The sequence below is a fragment of the Numenius arquata genome, unplaced genomic scaffold, assembly GCF_964106895.1.
Source record: "Numenius arquata unplaced genomic scaffold, bNumArq3.hap1.1 HAP1_SCAFFOLD_51, whole genome shotgun sequence".
NCBI classification, from domain to species: Eukaryota; Metazoa; Chordata; class Aves; order Charadriiformes; family Scolopacidae; genus Numenius; species Numenius arquata.
The window spans coordinates 469,294-484,712 of record NW_027415430.1 but is presented as its reverse complement, the minus strand read 5'-3'; positions in this window follow the sequence as shown (position 1 = coordinate 484,712).

Here is a 15,419-nt window from a genome sequence, read left to right as displayed (position 1 = left end):
CCCCTGATCATTTTGGTGGCCCTCCTCTGGACCCGCTCCATCAGGTCCATGTCCTTCCTATATTGAGGGCTCCAGACCTGCACACAGTACTCCAGGTGAGGTCTCACTAGAGCAAAGTGGCAGAATCACCTCTCTGGATCTGCTGGCAACACTTCTTTTGATGCAGCCCAGGATGTGATTGGCCTTCTGGGCTGCGAGAGCACATTGCCTGTGCAATGACAGCACATTGCCTGACCAATGAGATGGCCAAATCTTGATGGGGTGTATAAAAGCATAACACCATGGCCCTCCAAGGGCCAGACCGTAACCGATGTACATATTCCGAGTTCATCCAGTAACCTTCTCTTTCAGGCACCGTGAAACGCAGTCCAAGAGAGCATGCTCTAGGACACATTTCTCATCTGAAGTGAGGCTCAGCGGCCTTTAGCTCCCCAGCTCAGTGTCTGGGCCGTTTTGAAGGATCCAGACCATGTTTACTTTTGGCCAGATGTCAGGGAGTCCTGCCAGTCTCCATGACCATTAAAGTAAAAAAGCACAGGCTCATGCTCCATGTTTCTGTTCCCCTGGCTGAGGGATTTGATGCATGTCTGGGCTGTAGCACCTCGGGTGTAGCTCCAGGCTAAGCTTGGACTTGTCTTAAATGAAACCTGGGTACTGAGAGTCAAAGACCTTCTGTGTGCAAAGGCTTTGCTTCAGGGCAGAGCCATGGCCAAGTGGATGGCACCTGGAAACTTCAAGCTGAAAGTGGATGCCAGGACAGTGAGCAAACCCTGCTGTCTCCAAAAACCCTCAAAGTAAGAAGTTTTTCCTCACGTTGAGATGGAATTTCCCGTGTTCCAGCCTTTGTCCATTGCCCCTTGTACTGTCCCTGGGCACCACTGAAAAGAGTCTGGCCCCATCCTCTTGACACCCACCCTTTAGATACTGGTAAGCATTGGTGAGATCCCCTCAGTCTTTCCTCACCAAAGAGGTGCACATGTCCCTTGAGCATGTTTGTAGCCTCCGCTAGACTCCCTCCAGTAGTTCCCTGTCCTTCTTGAACTGGAGAGCCCAGACCTGGACACAGTACTCCAGATGTGGCGTCACCAGGGCAGAGGAGAGGGGGAAGATGACCTCCCTCGACCTGCTGGCCATGCACCACAGGAGACCGTTGGCCTTCTTGACCACAAGGGCACATGGCTGGCTCATGGGCAACTTGTTGTCCACCAGGACTCCCGGGTCTCTCTCTGCAGAGCTTCTTTCCAGCAGGTAAACCAACCTCTAACTTGTACCATTGCATGAAACAGACACCTCTTAAGTTTTACAAGGAGAAGTGGCCAGTCCTGCATTAGGGGGGAGAAAAAACCCCATATATCAGGGGACCTCACCAAGGGAGCAGTGACCCTGACAAGAATGGCTTGGGCACTGTGAAGGACACCATACGAGCCAGTGGTTCATGCTCACCATGAACAAGGCCAGCTGCAAAGGGGCATTCATTAGGAGGGGCGTAGCCACCCCAGACATCTGGAGTTTTCATCCCCCTCCAGTGAGCTGTGGTGTGGCCACACATGGACATGTATGTCCCTCTGTGAGAATTCCTGCTGTAGAGAGGTGGGGAGGAACTGGAGAGTGCCCAGAGGAGGTCTGCACTTCTCTTGTACTCAAGGCCCCAAACCCCATCTTTGTCGACCTCTTCAAGCCCAACACAACCCAAGGAACACGCTCGACTCAGGAGAACCACCATGCTCTGCAGACCGCTCCAGATTCCCCTCCAAGACGCTGGGTGTCCTTAATGTCACCTGTGTAAAAGCCCTGAGTACATCCCTCAGATCCACTCACCATCTTATCTGTCACCAGACACCAACTGGTGACTTCTAAACCCAGTTTTACATTTCTAAAACGTCAGAGCTTTTCATTCCTGAACACATGGAGGAAGAGGATCTCTAGAGGTGTGCTTCTCAGGCCTGTTGGGAGATAGATCCCGGTATGAAAGCAGGACACTGCGGAAACCCCCTTTTATTACAGAGATGCTGCGTAAGAGGCCAGCTCTGAGCCACTGTTAAACACACTTTTATAAGGGAAGCAGGTGACACAAAGAAGGTACATGTCTCAGGTGCAGGGATGCAAACGCAAACATTTCTGTAGAACTAAAATAAACGTGAACACAAATAACAACAGCAATCATGATAACTAAAATGCTTTGAAATAAAAAATTAAAAAAAAAAAAAAGGACGTAATCAGATAGTGTGGGAGTCATTGGTGGGGAGAGGTGGCAAATTTGTCACTCTTGGAGAAGGTCCATGAAATCAGCCTCCTAATGGCATCCTTGAGCTCTTTGTTTCTCATGCTGTAGATGAGGGGGTTCACAGCTGGAGGAAGCACTGAGTACAGAACAGTCACCACCAGATCCAGGTATGGAGAGGAGATGGAGGAGGGCTTCAGGTAGGCAAACATGCCAGTGCTGAGAAACAGGGAGACCACGGCCAGGTGAGGGAGGCACGTGGAAAAGGCTTTGTGCCGTCCCTGCTCAGAGGGGATCCTCAGCACGGCCCTGAAGATCTGCACGTAGGACACCACAATGAAAACAAAACACCCAAATGCTAAACAGGCACTGACCACAAGAAGCCCAACTTCCCTGAGGCTGGAGTGTGAGCAGGAGAGCTTGAGGATCTGGGGGATTTCACAGAAGAACTGGTCCAGGACATTGCCCTGGCAGAGGGGTAGGGAAAATGTATTGGCCGTGTGCAGGAGAGCATTGAGAAACCCACTGCCCCAGGCAGCTGCTGCCATGTGGACACAAGCTCTGCTGCCCAGGAGGGTCCCGTAGTGCAGGGGTTGGCAGATGGCAATGTAGCGGTCGTAGGCCATGACAGTGAGAAGAAAATACTCTGCTGTGATAAAGAAGAAAAAGAACAAGAGCTGGGCCACACATCCCCAGTAGGAGATGGCCCTGGATTCCCAGAGGGAAACTGCAAGAGATTTGGGGACAGTGGTGGAGATGGATCCCAGGTCAAGAACGGAGAGGTTGAGGAGGAAGAAGTACATGGGGGTGTGGAGGCGGTGGTCACAGGCGATGGCGGTGATGATGAGTGCGTTTCCCAGGAGGGCAGCCAGGTAGATGCCCAGGAAGAGCCCGAAGTGCAAGCGCTGCAGCTCCTTCTTGTTTTCAAATGCCAGGAGGAGGAACTGGGTGATGGAGCTGCTGTTGGACATTTTCTTTCAGCAGGCTTGGAGACCTGTCCATGGAAGGAAAGAGAGTGAGAAGACAGGGCAGAATTCTCAGAAAAAAAAAGTTTTCAATTTCTCTTAGAGACCCACCCAACTGGCTTTTCCATTTCAAGGAGACCTTTAGTACTTCCATTTTGCACACTCTGGTGGGTGCTGGCTGACGATCCATCAGGGAGCTGTGAGCGCTGCGGGATTCACTCCTGCCCTACAGCAATAGTTAAACAGGAACTCGGGGCGATCTCTGATTAAATCCACTCCTGGCATCAAAGGGCTTTTCAGCTTTGTCACTCCCAATTCGCCCGACGGCAGAGCAGAGCTGGTCGGACTTTTTTTGTTTGATCTGTTTCAGTTTTCCCCACCACACCCGAGGAGTGTTTTTAAGGCAGAAATCTTTGGCATTTCTGATATGCCCCGAGCAAAACCTTGTGTGTCCTAAGAGCCAAGGGGACTGTCCCTCCGTGCAGAGCGAGGACAGCCCGTCTGTCCATCGGGATTGCTCTCAGCGACACTGGGCTGGTACCACTTTGAGATGGAGAAAGATTGATCACACCAGATATTCCCCTGAGAAGAAATGGACACTGCTGAGAGAAGAAGAGCCAAATTTACAAGTGGAGGTCTCCCAACCCCCCACCCCATCTCGCTGGACCCGAGAAGGATCTCAGCTCTCCCCTCCCAGTCGGGGACACAGAGGGCTCATTGCAGCTGCCTACATTCAGCCCTCCAGCAGGACTGACATGGCCTTGCCACTGTCACGTCTATTCCGTGGGGTTCCTAGAAAACACAGAGATGCCGTGGGAAAGCTGTGCCCTTCTGGAGGGCAGCATGGCACCCAACAGGACCCTCCAAGGAAAGAGTCCACTGTCCTATAGATGAGGAGTTTTGATGGGAGGGTCGACTTACCCTCAGCCCCACACGGTGCAGTCCCCAGAGACCCAGATATTCAGCAATTTGGATGCTTTTCCTCCACAGATAAACCTGGATGACAGGATGCAGCACCAGCATTCAGCTGCACCTGAATCCTCACCCCCCACCACAGCCAAAAGAAGGGGAAGAACAAGGGCAGCAGGGGCAAGAGGGGAACATGCCAAAGTTCTTTTGCCAAGAGAGTTGGGACAGGGAGACACAGTCAGACACGCGAGCATTTCTCCTCTTTGGTTGGACGTCTGGGAGGGAGACTCAGGACTAAGTCCCCGAGATGTGAAGCGATTGGGGAGTCTACTGTGTGTGAGAGGAGACCAGGGAGTTGCTGCAGGGAAGGCATCTGCGCTGCAGGGGATGGCAGGGAGGTGCTGGAATCCCCCCTCCCATCGCCCTTCCTGTAGCAGCTCCCTCTCACTCCCTGCCCATGCCTCTGCTGCCTGCACTGTCGCTGCTGGGGGCTGTTTCTCTGCCCCCAGGTCTCCCCCCTTTCAGTGCTCAGAGACTCCATCCCAGCTGCTGAGGGCTCAGCTCTGCCCTGCAGACACCTTCTGCAGCAGGGAACGGCCCAGGGGCATCTCTGGGTGTGCACGGGCTAAAGGAGCAGCTCGGACAAGTGCTAACAAAAACTGGGGTCTCATTGCCCTCATGGGAATGGAGATGTAAATTCAGATCTCCCACCGCCCATCTAACCAACCAAGAGGGGAAAATTCAAAGCACAGATTCCATTTCTTTTGGCAAATGCTGCCTCTGTGTCCTTCTTCAAAAGGACCCTCTGCAAATGTCCTGGGGGTGATGTGGAGCTGTGAGCAAACCTGACCCACGCAGCATCCTCTCGACTGCAGAAGGACCCTGCCATGCCCAGACTGGGGTCACCCCTTCCCTCCACAGCTTCTCCCCACACTGCCATGGGGAGCTCCCCGGGCAGGCTGAGAGCTGACCCTGGCAGGAGACAGAGTCCCTGCCCCAGCACACAGTTCCCTGGGACACAGGGACCCTGCTCGGAAGGACAGCCCTGGGCACCCCTGGCTGCACGCCCACCTTCACAGCCCTGCAGCCATCCCTGGGAGAAGGCAGCCGACACGTCCTGGCACTTTGACGATGTGGTGGGGATGCCCTTCTCTCGAACACATCTTTCTCAACGCCAAGGGATCCCCAAGAGCCTTCTTGACGGAACATATTAGACATGGACTATGCCAGCTTTAGGAGACTGCTCCAGGAAGCCTCTCTGCATTATACTGCACCAGAGAGAAACATCACGCCCTGTCCCTCTGCCCCTGCAGCAGGGAAGCCCTGCTCCACAAGTTCTCCTTCTCCTCTACACTAGAGAAACTGTGAGAGTTGTACTTACAGATCCCACGGGCTGTGGGTTGTGCAGCTTCTGGATCCCTCCAGCAACTGCAGAGTCAATGCCCTGCAGCCAGAGACTTATTTTGTAAAAGGCTGTGAAGGTTTCTCCCCCAGTGAGCTCTCAGCTTCCATCCATTCCTGAATGCTTTTCAGCTCTCCTGGCCTCACAAGTTGTCTCTCAGTGCCTGCAGGCAGTGCCCTCAGCCCTGCTGCGCTTGGCAGAGGAGCTGCTCCTGGGCAGAGCTGTCTCTCTGCCGCGCTGCCCCATGGCCAGGAGCTCCCTCCATCCCAGGAGCCCGGCCCAGCTCAGCAGCAGAGCAACAGCCCAAGGCATCACCTTTCTGCCCCCTCTGGGATCCCCGCAGATGTCCCTGGGGGAACCTGCTGTGAAACAGGATGAAGTCAGCCCTGATGTTCTCTCAGGAGATGGGAGAGATTGTGGGAGAGATTCATTTCCAGCAGTGTCATTTCTCCTGTCAGGAGAAGACTTGGGCATGAGAACCATGAGAATCCTAAGAGTTGCCTTTCCTTATCCTATCGTGAGGCAGCACACCAGGAGGGTGACAGGGCAGGATCTGATTTCTACAAGCTGGGGGGCTGTCTTTGGGTTAGTGTATGAGAGAGTCCTTTTTCATAACATTTGCAGATGACCTCACAAGGAAGAGAGCAGACACTGCACTCCAGGGCAAGGTTGCCATCCGGAGGGACCTAGACAGGCTGGAGGGATGGACCGATAGGAACTTCAGGAGAGCCAATAGGTCCTGACCTGGAGGTGGACTAAACCCATGCCATGACAGAGACCAGGGACTGCCCAGGTGGGCAGCAGCTCTGCGGGAAAGGCTCTGGTGGCCCTTGGGTTCTATTGGGTAAAACATGAGCCATCAGCAAAGGTGGCCAAGAGCTTCCTGAGCTGCAGGAGCACAGCCAGTCTGCTCAGCACTTGTTACACCTTATCCAGAATACTTCCCTAGGTTTTGACACCACACCGTGCCAGAGAGACCTTGCAAAGTGGAGCCAGGTCACTGGAGGGACACCAACGTTGACAGAGCTTGTACTGTGAGAAGAGGCTTAGAGAGCTGGGCTTGTTCAGCTTGGAGGAGAGGAGCTCTTGGGGGGAACATGGAGCAGCATCACACAGTTACCAGGAAGACTGAGCCTGAGTCAAATCCATGGTAGAAGATACAAGGACAAGAGGCAATGGGCTGAGAAAAGGGACGGTCAAGCCACATAAGGAGGAACTTTTTCCAGCATGAGGATAGTCAAGCACTGGAAGCTGTTTCCCAGAGAGCGTGCAACAGCTCTGTCCTGGAAAGGGATCCAGACATCTTTGAACAAAGCCCTGACTCTTCAGGTCTGACCCTGTTTTCAATGGGAGGTTGGTCAAGACACCCTCCAATTCCCTTTGAGCCTGAATGATGCTGTCCTCCTCCTGTCCTTCCATCTGCAGGCTGAGATATTTCCCCTCTTGGAGCAGACATTCTGAAAAACCACTCCAAATCTGGAAAGACTCTTCAATGCTCCAAATACAGTCGGGTTGGGGGAAAAAAAAAAAAAAAACAAAAACAAAACTATGCCTGCTTAGTTTTTTACAGAGACAGTTTTAAAGGGTCAAAGTAGATTCAATGCATGAATTCTGACAGTCAAGTTACAAAGAGGGAGGAAAAAAAGTCAACAAAATCTTTGTCAGTAAAGAAAAACTCCCCCAGCCTGTGGGATGTCCTCATTAGTTGGCCCTCTAGGAACTGGGATCCTTGGGCTTCTTGGTCTTAAGTGGGAGCTCAAATCCTGAACTGGAAGGACAACATTGGCTGCAGGTACACACCGTTTTCTTGACACGACTGTGAGCTCAGACCCAGTTGATGGAGTTTCTCACACAGGGCACGGAGGAGGGCAGGATGTCAGGGAGAGGGGCTCACGCTTCAGTTTCCCAAATCCCATGAGTTTTCCCAAACCATCCTTCTCTTGACCTCTGGCATCCTGTTTCTTGAGATGCAAAGCTGGCGGGTCTTCTGTTGATAAAGCATCAGTGATCCTTCCAGTGATTCTGTGATTTCCTTTAGAGTGGCAAAAAATAATAATAATGATGAAAAGAAATGTTAAAGTAACAGTCTACTTCCACAATAGCAAATCTGGACAATGGCAATTAAATTAGTATTTGCCATATAAGGTATGATATCCCATCCTGAAGTACATATCAAAAGGGGTTCAGATGAAGGGCGGTCTTGCAAAAGTCACCCCTTGTGTCCCCGTGTGGCACAGACGCTGCTGGTTTCCCTCTCCAGAGAGTGGCAGAGGCCGGATCACCTTCTCAGAAGAGGCTCCTTGCCAGGGAGCCACAGCCATGGGGGGAGCTCACCTGGTTCTTACTGGCACTTCACTCAACTGCTATTTGGATACTTTTGGTGCTTTTCTGGGATGACTATTCCTGCACAGAGGATCATAAAAAGATGACTGTTTCTTAAGAGATGGTGAAAAAGGCCCTGTTTGGCCAAGAAAGCCCACCATGTGCTCTGGAGGGAGCGAGGAAGATTATAAAAAGCACTAGGAAAGTCCAAAATGCTCTTCCAAAGGGCGAGTGGCCCTGAGCAGTGGTGATTGGCCACGTGTAAGTCTGTTAGAGAGGGTCAAGCAATGTCAGCGAGAAGCAAGGGGACGGCTGATGGCTTTAGCCAATCCTTACAGCCGTGTCTGAAGCCAGCCGTGGGAAGCAGTGGATGTTTGTGGGCAGAGGCTGAGGAAGAGGCTTGTTCTGGGACAATGGCAGGAAGGAAGACCCTTCCTCTGCAAACCAGGGGTGCCCCCAGGAAGAGCCCCGAACATGCCAAGAGGGAAAGGAGCCCCATCTGTAGGGGATGTGGGTAAGGACGTGGCCTTCCTGCTTGGAAGAGCTCATCAAGGGCTTCCACAGTGATCTCTACTTTTAAATTTTCCATTGTACCAAGTGTCTCCAACTTCCTGCTTCACCAGCCCCCAGGGACAGGACCCTTGTCTGCTCATTCCCTCCATGGTTTCTTCAGTGATGGGCTTCAGCAGGGCCTGCAAACACTCTCAGAAACCTGGAGGTTTGCTGCTGGCTCTTAGTCCTCTAGAGACTTGGTCAGCCTTTAGAGATCTGCAGTTCAGGAACTCGGCACCAGAGGGTTCATTAACATGCAAAACGCCCTGAGGAGCCAAGCCAGGCCATAATTTTCCTTTCGTCTTCAATTCTTCTGTGGTTAATTAGAGAGCTTTCGGGAGTGGAGACAAAGCGAAAAGATGTCAAGGCGAAGAGGCCAAGTGCATGAAATGCTTGATTTCAACTTGCCAATTCTGCATTAACGCCAAGGAATTTGGGTTACAGGAATGTCTCCAAGTAGAGTCTGCACCATCCAGACCCATGTGGATGGGCTGGCAGAGCCACCCCCAGCAGGGGGATCCCCATCGCCCACGCTGAGGCAGTCAGGATGCAAATATCTGCAGTGCCCACTTGTCACAGGCCTCCAGGCAGAGGGTGACTCATTCCCATGACCCTCGAAGCCTGGATCAGCTCGTTGTGCTTTTGCTGTCTTTCCCTTCATCTGTCAAGCCCATGGGAGCTTTGGCTTTGACATCGTCCCTACGTCCTGGGACAAGGTTTCTCAATTCCTCCTCTGCAGCTTCCCTGCTTCCACCTCCTTTGTGCTGCCTCTTTGTCCTGGAGCTCAGTCAGTTCCAACAAGCAGCCTCCTGAGACGGTGGCTTCTTTTCAAGGGGAGTTGGAGAGATCATTTTTGTGCCTGGAGGAGGCTGTCCTGTAAGGCCTATCAGATTTTCCATCATCCTTCAGCCTTCAGAGCTGCTTCCCATGGCACCACTCGCATCAGTCTCCCAAGTACATCAAAGTCTTCTTCTCTGGAGTCCACCTGTTTTTGCTCTGCTGCTGGCCTTCCTCACTCCTCTTCGGCACCTGGGACCCCACTATTTCCTGGTGACAGCAGCCAAGGCTGACACTGATTTTCACCTCCCTGACCACTCTTTTTTTTCTTTATTTGTTTTTTTGCCAGGACCAGGTCCAGGTGAGCATCACCCTTGTTTGCCCACCTGGCAGCTGTGTTAAGAAGTTGTCCCAAGGTCCTCCAGGCTGCTGGCACCCTGTGTCTTTGCCTGGCCAGTGAATGCCAGGGCAACTACTGTTCCCCATAAGAACCTGCTCATTGACTTGGAGACTTCTTCAGGTTGCTGTTAGAAGACTTATTCTACCTACTGTGCCCGATCAAGTGGATTATAATGGCCAAGACATTTTCACCCTTACTGGCTTCTCCTCTCATCCTCACTCACACAAGCTCACTCAACCCTTGACCCATCTCACACAGGAGCTCCATAGATCTGAGCTGCTCCTTCACTCAGGGGGCATTCTGCTGGTCGTCCTCTTCCCTGCTACTCCCTCCAGCAGAGCCTGTACCCTTCCATTGCAGCACCACAGCTCAGCAAGATGTCCCACCACATCTCATTCAATCCCAAACCATCCCAGTTCTGTGAGTAGACATGGGACTCCTCCTGGCAGTGCATATTTGGGCCACAGCACCTCAGCTGACTTCTCACGGGGAAACCTGAGCTGTGATCCTGCCCAGAAGAACCATTGTACATCGAGCAGTTCGTGCTGGGCTGGGCTGTACGTACAGAGTGGCCTTCACCCCTGGGCTGTGCTGCACAGATGCCTTGGCCACAGGACAACCTCAGCAGCACATTGTCACACAGGAGCCTGCAGAAAGGTCCCAGTCTGTACCAGACATTTTGCCTCCCGCGTGGCCCTCCCTGTACCCGGCACTGCTGCAGGAAGTTCTCATGGAAACGTCCTGTCTGTTTGACTGTCGAGATGATGAATAGTGTTGTTTCCTTGTAAGAAAATCCTGGAGTGGTTTGAATGACCAAAAGAGGAGACTGTCTGCTATGGAGGGGGTCTGCATGGTTGTCTGCATGGTTTGCTGCATTTGGGTCGAAGGCCCATTCAATGCTACACCTCCTGGGGTTCTCACCATCGAAACAGACATGAGATTTGTGAGAAACACCGGCTCACGATTAGAATTTGATAGAGAACAAAGTCGCCGAAGCAAAGATAAAAAAATTAAAAATTTATTATACGAAACAGTGCTGAATGTGGTGCGTCTCAAAGCAGAGGCACACCTCATCTTTCAGCTTTTAGGTATTTATACCCTATCCCGGCCGCCGGAGTTTCTGTCTCTCTTCTCGTTGGTTGAGAAGTTGGAGCTCACATTCTTCCCGACCGCCTGACCCGTTACAGGTTCAGTTCACACCTTTTCACCTTACAGGGCATACACACACCTCCCCTACAAAATCATTATCCTAAACACGCCTTTGATTAGTTGATTACGCTACAAGTTATTTCACAGTCTTTTCTACCATCTACTGTCCAGTGTTAGTAATTACAAGCACTCTGGTGGTCGTTTACTTCCTCAGGTGGTCGTATCCTCCTCTTCATCAGCTGCCCTCTAGATGACCTTAGTCCACTCAGCGGTCTTCACAGCCCCCTCAGCAGTTTTACTGTCCAGGCCTGGTTTCTTTGGCCTTATCGATACTCCCCTATCTTCTGGGTTCCTGTATTGAAGGCCACATGCCAGTCTGTTTCTCTTTACCTGGATAACGTTCTGTAAACAAGGATCCCTTGACAGACCCAGGGCAGTTCTAAGGATTAGTTGGGTGCCATTGATTAGATTCTACTATCACTAAGCCTCCTTTCTTAGTGCAGACACACTAACAAACATATATCCATTTGCTGAAGCAAAACTTAACCCGTTTCTCACAGTTCACCCCCTTTTCATTCATTACTTTTTTGCTGAAGCTCATAACCTTCTTCCCATTTATTTAATAATAACTGTAACCTCTCATTTTGTTCTTCCTTCTGGTGGTCCCTTTTCCTTAGGACCAGAATTCTCTGTGGTGTAACATCTTGATTCGAGGCCTTCGCATCTGGTAGACTGGTCACTTGCATTCCTTCTACCACACTAGAAATCCATCTCACTGCACAAGGAATAAAGCAAGGTATGAACAGCAGTCCAGTAGTAGCACATAACGAAATGAAGCCCACCTTTTTCCACCAAGATACTCCAAAAAAGTTATCCCACCAGTTGGCCTCTATCATAGACTTCCATTTTGCATTTTTGCACCGGGACACGTGCTAGTCTTCTGATGTTCGTTGCTAGATCTCTCACAGCTTGCCTGTTATCATCAATTTGAAGACAACATTCTGACATGTTAAACTTGCCGCATACCCCCCCTTCTTCTGCTAGTAGGTAGCCTAATGCCAATCTATTCTGGTACATTGCAGTTCGCATCTGTGTTTGTTGGGCCGCTATTAATTCTAATGCTGAGGCGGTCTGATTGGTAATTACTTTGAGTACGGCTTGCAACCTAATTATTCTATCGAGCATATAAACAGGTGTTCGATATCCCCAGCTACCATCTTGTAGAGTCTGACATAAAGTGTCTTGACTTGCATATTCAAACTGCATCGGGAGACATTCAGGATCAATATTGACTGGAGATTGCTGATATCACCCCACATGTAAGAAAAAAAATAGATAAAATATTAGAAAGAAGAAATAGTTTCTTATTTTTTAGTATTGTGATACTGTCACTTCTGAAATCCCGATCACTTACTGCATAAGAACCGAGGGATTCCTGAAAACTGCCCAGAGGCTTGGCTTGTTAGGGCGTTTTGCATATTAATAAGCCAAGTTCCTGAACTGCCATCACCAGAGAGACCCTGGAGGGAAGGAGCAGGCAAATTTCCATCCCTGGGGACTGGTGAAGCAGAAAGGCAGAAGCACTGGTTACAGGTAGAAAACCACACGTGGGGATGGCTCTGAAAACCTTGGATGCATTTAGTTGATCAAGAGAGCAAAGCCCTGACCCCTGTCCCCTGGGAAAGGGGATTCTTCCCTCATGGGAGTCTCAGGGCTTTTCCTGGGGCAGGGAGAGGTGGGGCTGTGCAAAGCGGGGTGCAGGACAGCAGTGGGACACCCCCCAGCCTCTGTGGAGGTGAGGAGGTAAGGACGCACTGGGGACTTAAGGAACTGCTGTCCTCTTGTGGGCCTCAGCAGCAGAGACAGCAGCCATAGCCAAGAGGACAAGGATTTCAGTTCTGTTGATGATGTTGTTCTTGGTTCTGACCCCACCAAGGCCCTTGGTTGTCCCCACCACAGGCTGTCCTCCACTGTCCTGCGACTGTGCCTGCTTCCTTGCAGACTTCAACTCCCCCCCTGGTTCCTCACATCACTCTGACCCAGGATCTCCCACGCTTTACTGGTGTCTCCCTGTCCTCACTGGCTGTGTCTTCAAACACAAAGATTTCTGAGTAATTGCCAGTGCCTGTGAGGTTTCCACAACTGATCCAGCTTCTTCCAAGGCCCTGCTAATGCTCCCCCAGCTCCCAAGATGTCCTGGCCTCCAGACTTGCTTGAATCCTCACTCCATATCCCAGCACGGAACGGCACACGTACCTTCTGCTGCTGCCTCAAAATGAAGAATCAACCTGGTTCAATTCAACATGACCCCACCTCACCCATGGTATTTCAGATCTTTTCCTACCTCTAACACACCTATTGCTACCCATACATCGCTCTCTCTGCACTCCCCTGTGGTGCACAAACCCTTCCCTCTTCCCCAGCAGTGCTGGGCAGTCTTCAGGAACCACCTTTTCGAAGCAGAGGAGCCAGCAATTCCACTCTGCCGTAACTCCAGCAAGCTGGGCAGGAGACCAGCTTGGCTGAAGAGGGAACGCCTCGTGAAGTTCAGGAGGAAAAGAAATGCTTCAGTCTCTGGAAGCAGGGTCAGGCTTCGCAGGAAGATTACAGAGCTGTGGTTCGTATATGCAGGGAGAAGGCAGGAAAGGCCAAAGCTCAATTAGAGTTGAAACTGGCCAGTGTTGTCTCAGAAAACAAGAAGGGCTTTTTAAAGTATGCTACTAGCAAGGGGAGGTCAAAAGAAAGCATTGGACCAATACTTGTTGAAGATGGTCATCTGACTAATAGGGACGAAGAGAAAGCAGAGGCATGCCATGCTTTTTTGGCCTCAGGCTTTAATAATGCAGCTAGAGCTTGGGCTGCCCGGTCCCCTGAGTCGGAGGAGCCCAAGTGTGGGAACAGAGACTGTCCATTTGTGGACACTGAAATCATGAGGCACCAACTGGATCAGATTAATGTTCACAAGTCCACGGGGCCTGATGGGATTCACCCCAGAGCACTGAAGGAGCTGGTGAATGTGATGGCAGGACCCCTGTCGATCACCTACCAAATGTTTTGGGAGTCAGGAGAGGTCCCCCCTGACTGGGACGTAGCCATTGCTATTCCAATTTACACAGAGGGTGTGAGGGAAGACCCAGGGAACTACAGACCCGTTAGTCTAAGCTCAGTTCCTGGAAAAATTTATGGAGAAAGTTATACTGGGTCCTATTGAAAGGCACTTAAAGAACAGTCAATATGGGTTCACAAAGGGAAAGTCCTGCCTAACTGATTTGATATCCTTCTATGATAAGGTCACCCGCCCACTGGATGAAGGGAAAGCAGTGGATGTAGATTTTCTGGATTTTAGTAAGGCTTTTGATACTGTCCCTCACAGCATCCTTCTAGACGAGCTTCTGGGTTGATCACTGGGTGAAGAAGTGGCTGAAGGGCAGAGCTCAAAGGGTTGCAGTGAATAGGGCTACCAGTGCTGCTCCTCAGGGTTCAGTTCTAGGGCTGGTTCTATCCAATATGTTTATCAGCGATCTGGACGCAGGAGTTGAATGCACCGTGAGCAAGTCTGCTGATGATCCCAAACTGGGCGTTGCTATTGACCCTCTTGTGGGACAAGATGCCTTGCAGAGAGATCTAGAGAGATTGGAGCACTGGCCGATGATTGATGTGATGAAATTTAACACGTCCAAATGCCAGATCCTTCGCCTAGGACGGAGTATTGCCGGGCACAAGTATAAATTGGGAGAGGAGTGGCTGGAGAGCTGCCCTGCAGAAAGGGATCAGGGGTGCTGGTTGGCAGCAGGAGTCCCAGCAGGAGTCCCTGGGAGTCAGCAGGGAGCCCTGGCAGCCAAGAGGGCAAACCACACGCTGAGGGGCATCAAAGACAGTAGAACCAGCCGGTCGAGAGAGGGGATTATCCCACTGCATTCAGTGTTGGTGTGGCCTCACCTTGAATAGCGTGTGCTGTTCAAGGCCCCACCATTTAAGAAGGATGTGAAGGTCTTTGAAAGCGTCCAGAGGAGGGCATTAAAGCTGGTGAAAGGGCTGGAAGGCACGATGAGGATCGGCTGAGGACTTTGGGCTTGTCTAGTTTGGGCAAAAGGAGGCAGAAGGATGACCTCCTTGTTCTCTACAGTCCCCTGAGGTGGGGAAGTGGAGAGGGAGGTGCTGGTCTCTTCTCCCTGGGAACCAGGGATAGGACGCGTGGGAAAGGTTCAAAGCTGGAACAGGGGAGGTTTAGACTGGACATCCAGAAGCTTTCCTTTACCGAGAGGGTGGTCAAACACTGGAACAGGCTTCCCAGAGAGGTGGTTGATGCCCCAAGCCTGGCAGTGATTAAGAGGCATTTGGAAATGCCTTCAAATACACGCTTTAACTTTTGACCAGCCCTGAATTGGCCGAGCAGTTGGACTAGATGATTGATGTAGGTCCTTCCAATTGAAATATTCTATTCTATTCTATTTATTCTATTCTATTTGATTCCCAAGTTGTCAGAACCCTTCGATCCTGCCCCACCACTTCATGTCTGAGCTTGCTCAAGTAACCCCTGACTTGCCCCACATCCACTGCTGGTTGTTCTCCTCCAGAGTTCTGCTTCAAGGAACACAGGCCTGGGAGACCTTATGGCTGAAGACAAAGAGGACAAAGAGGACCTCAGACACATCTGCACCTTCTCTGACAAAATTCAGCAGTAGCCACACCTGTAAAGAGGAAATGAAATGTCCCTGAGAA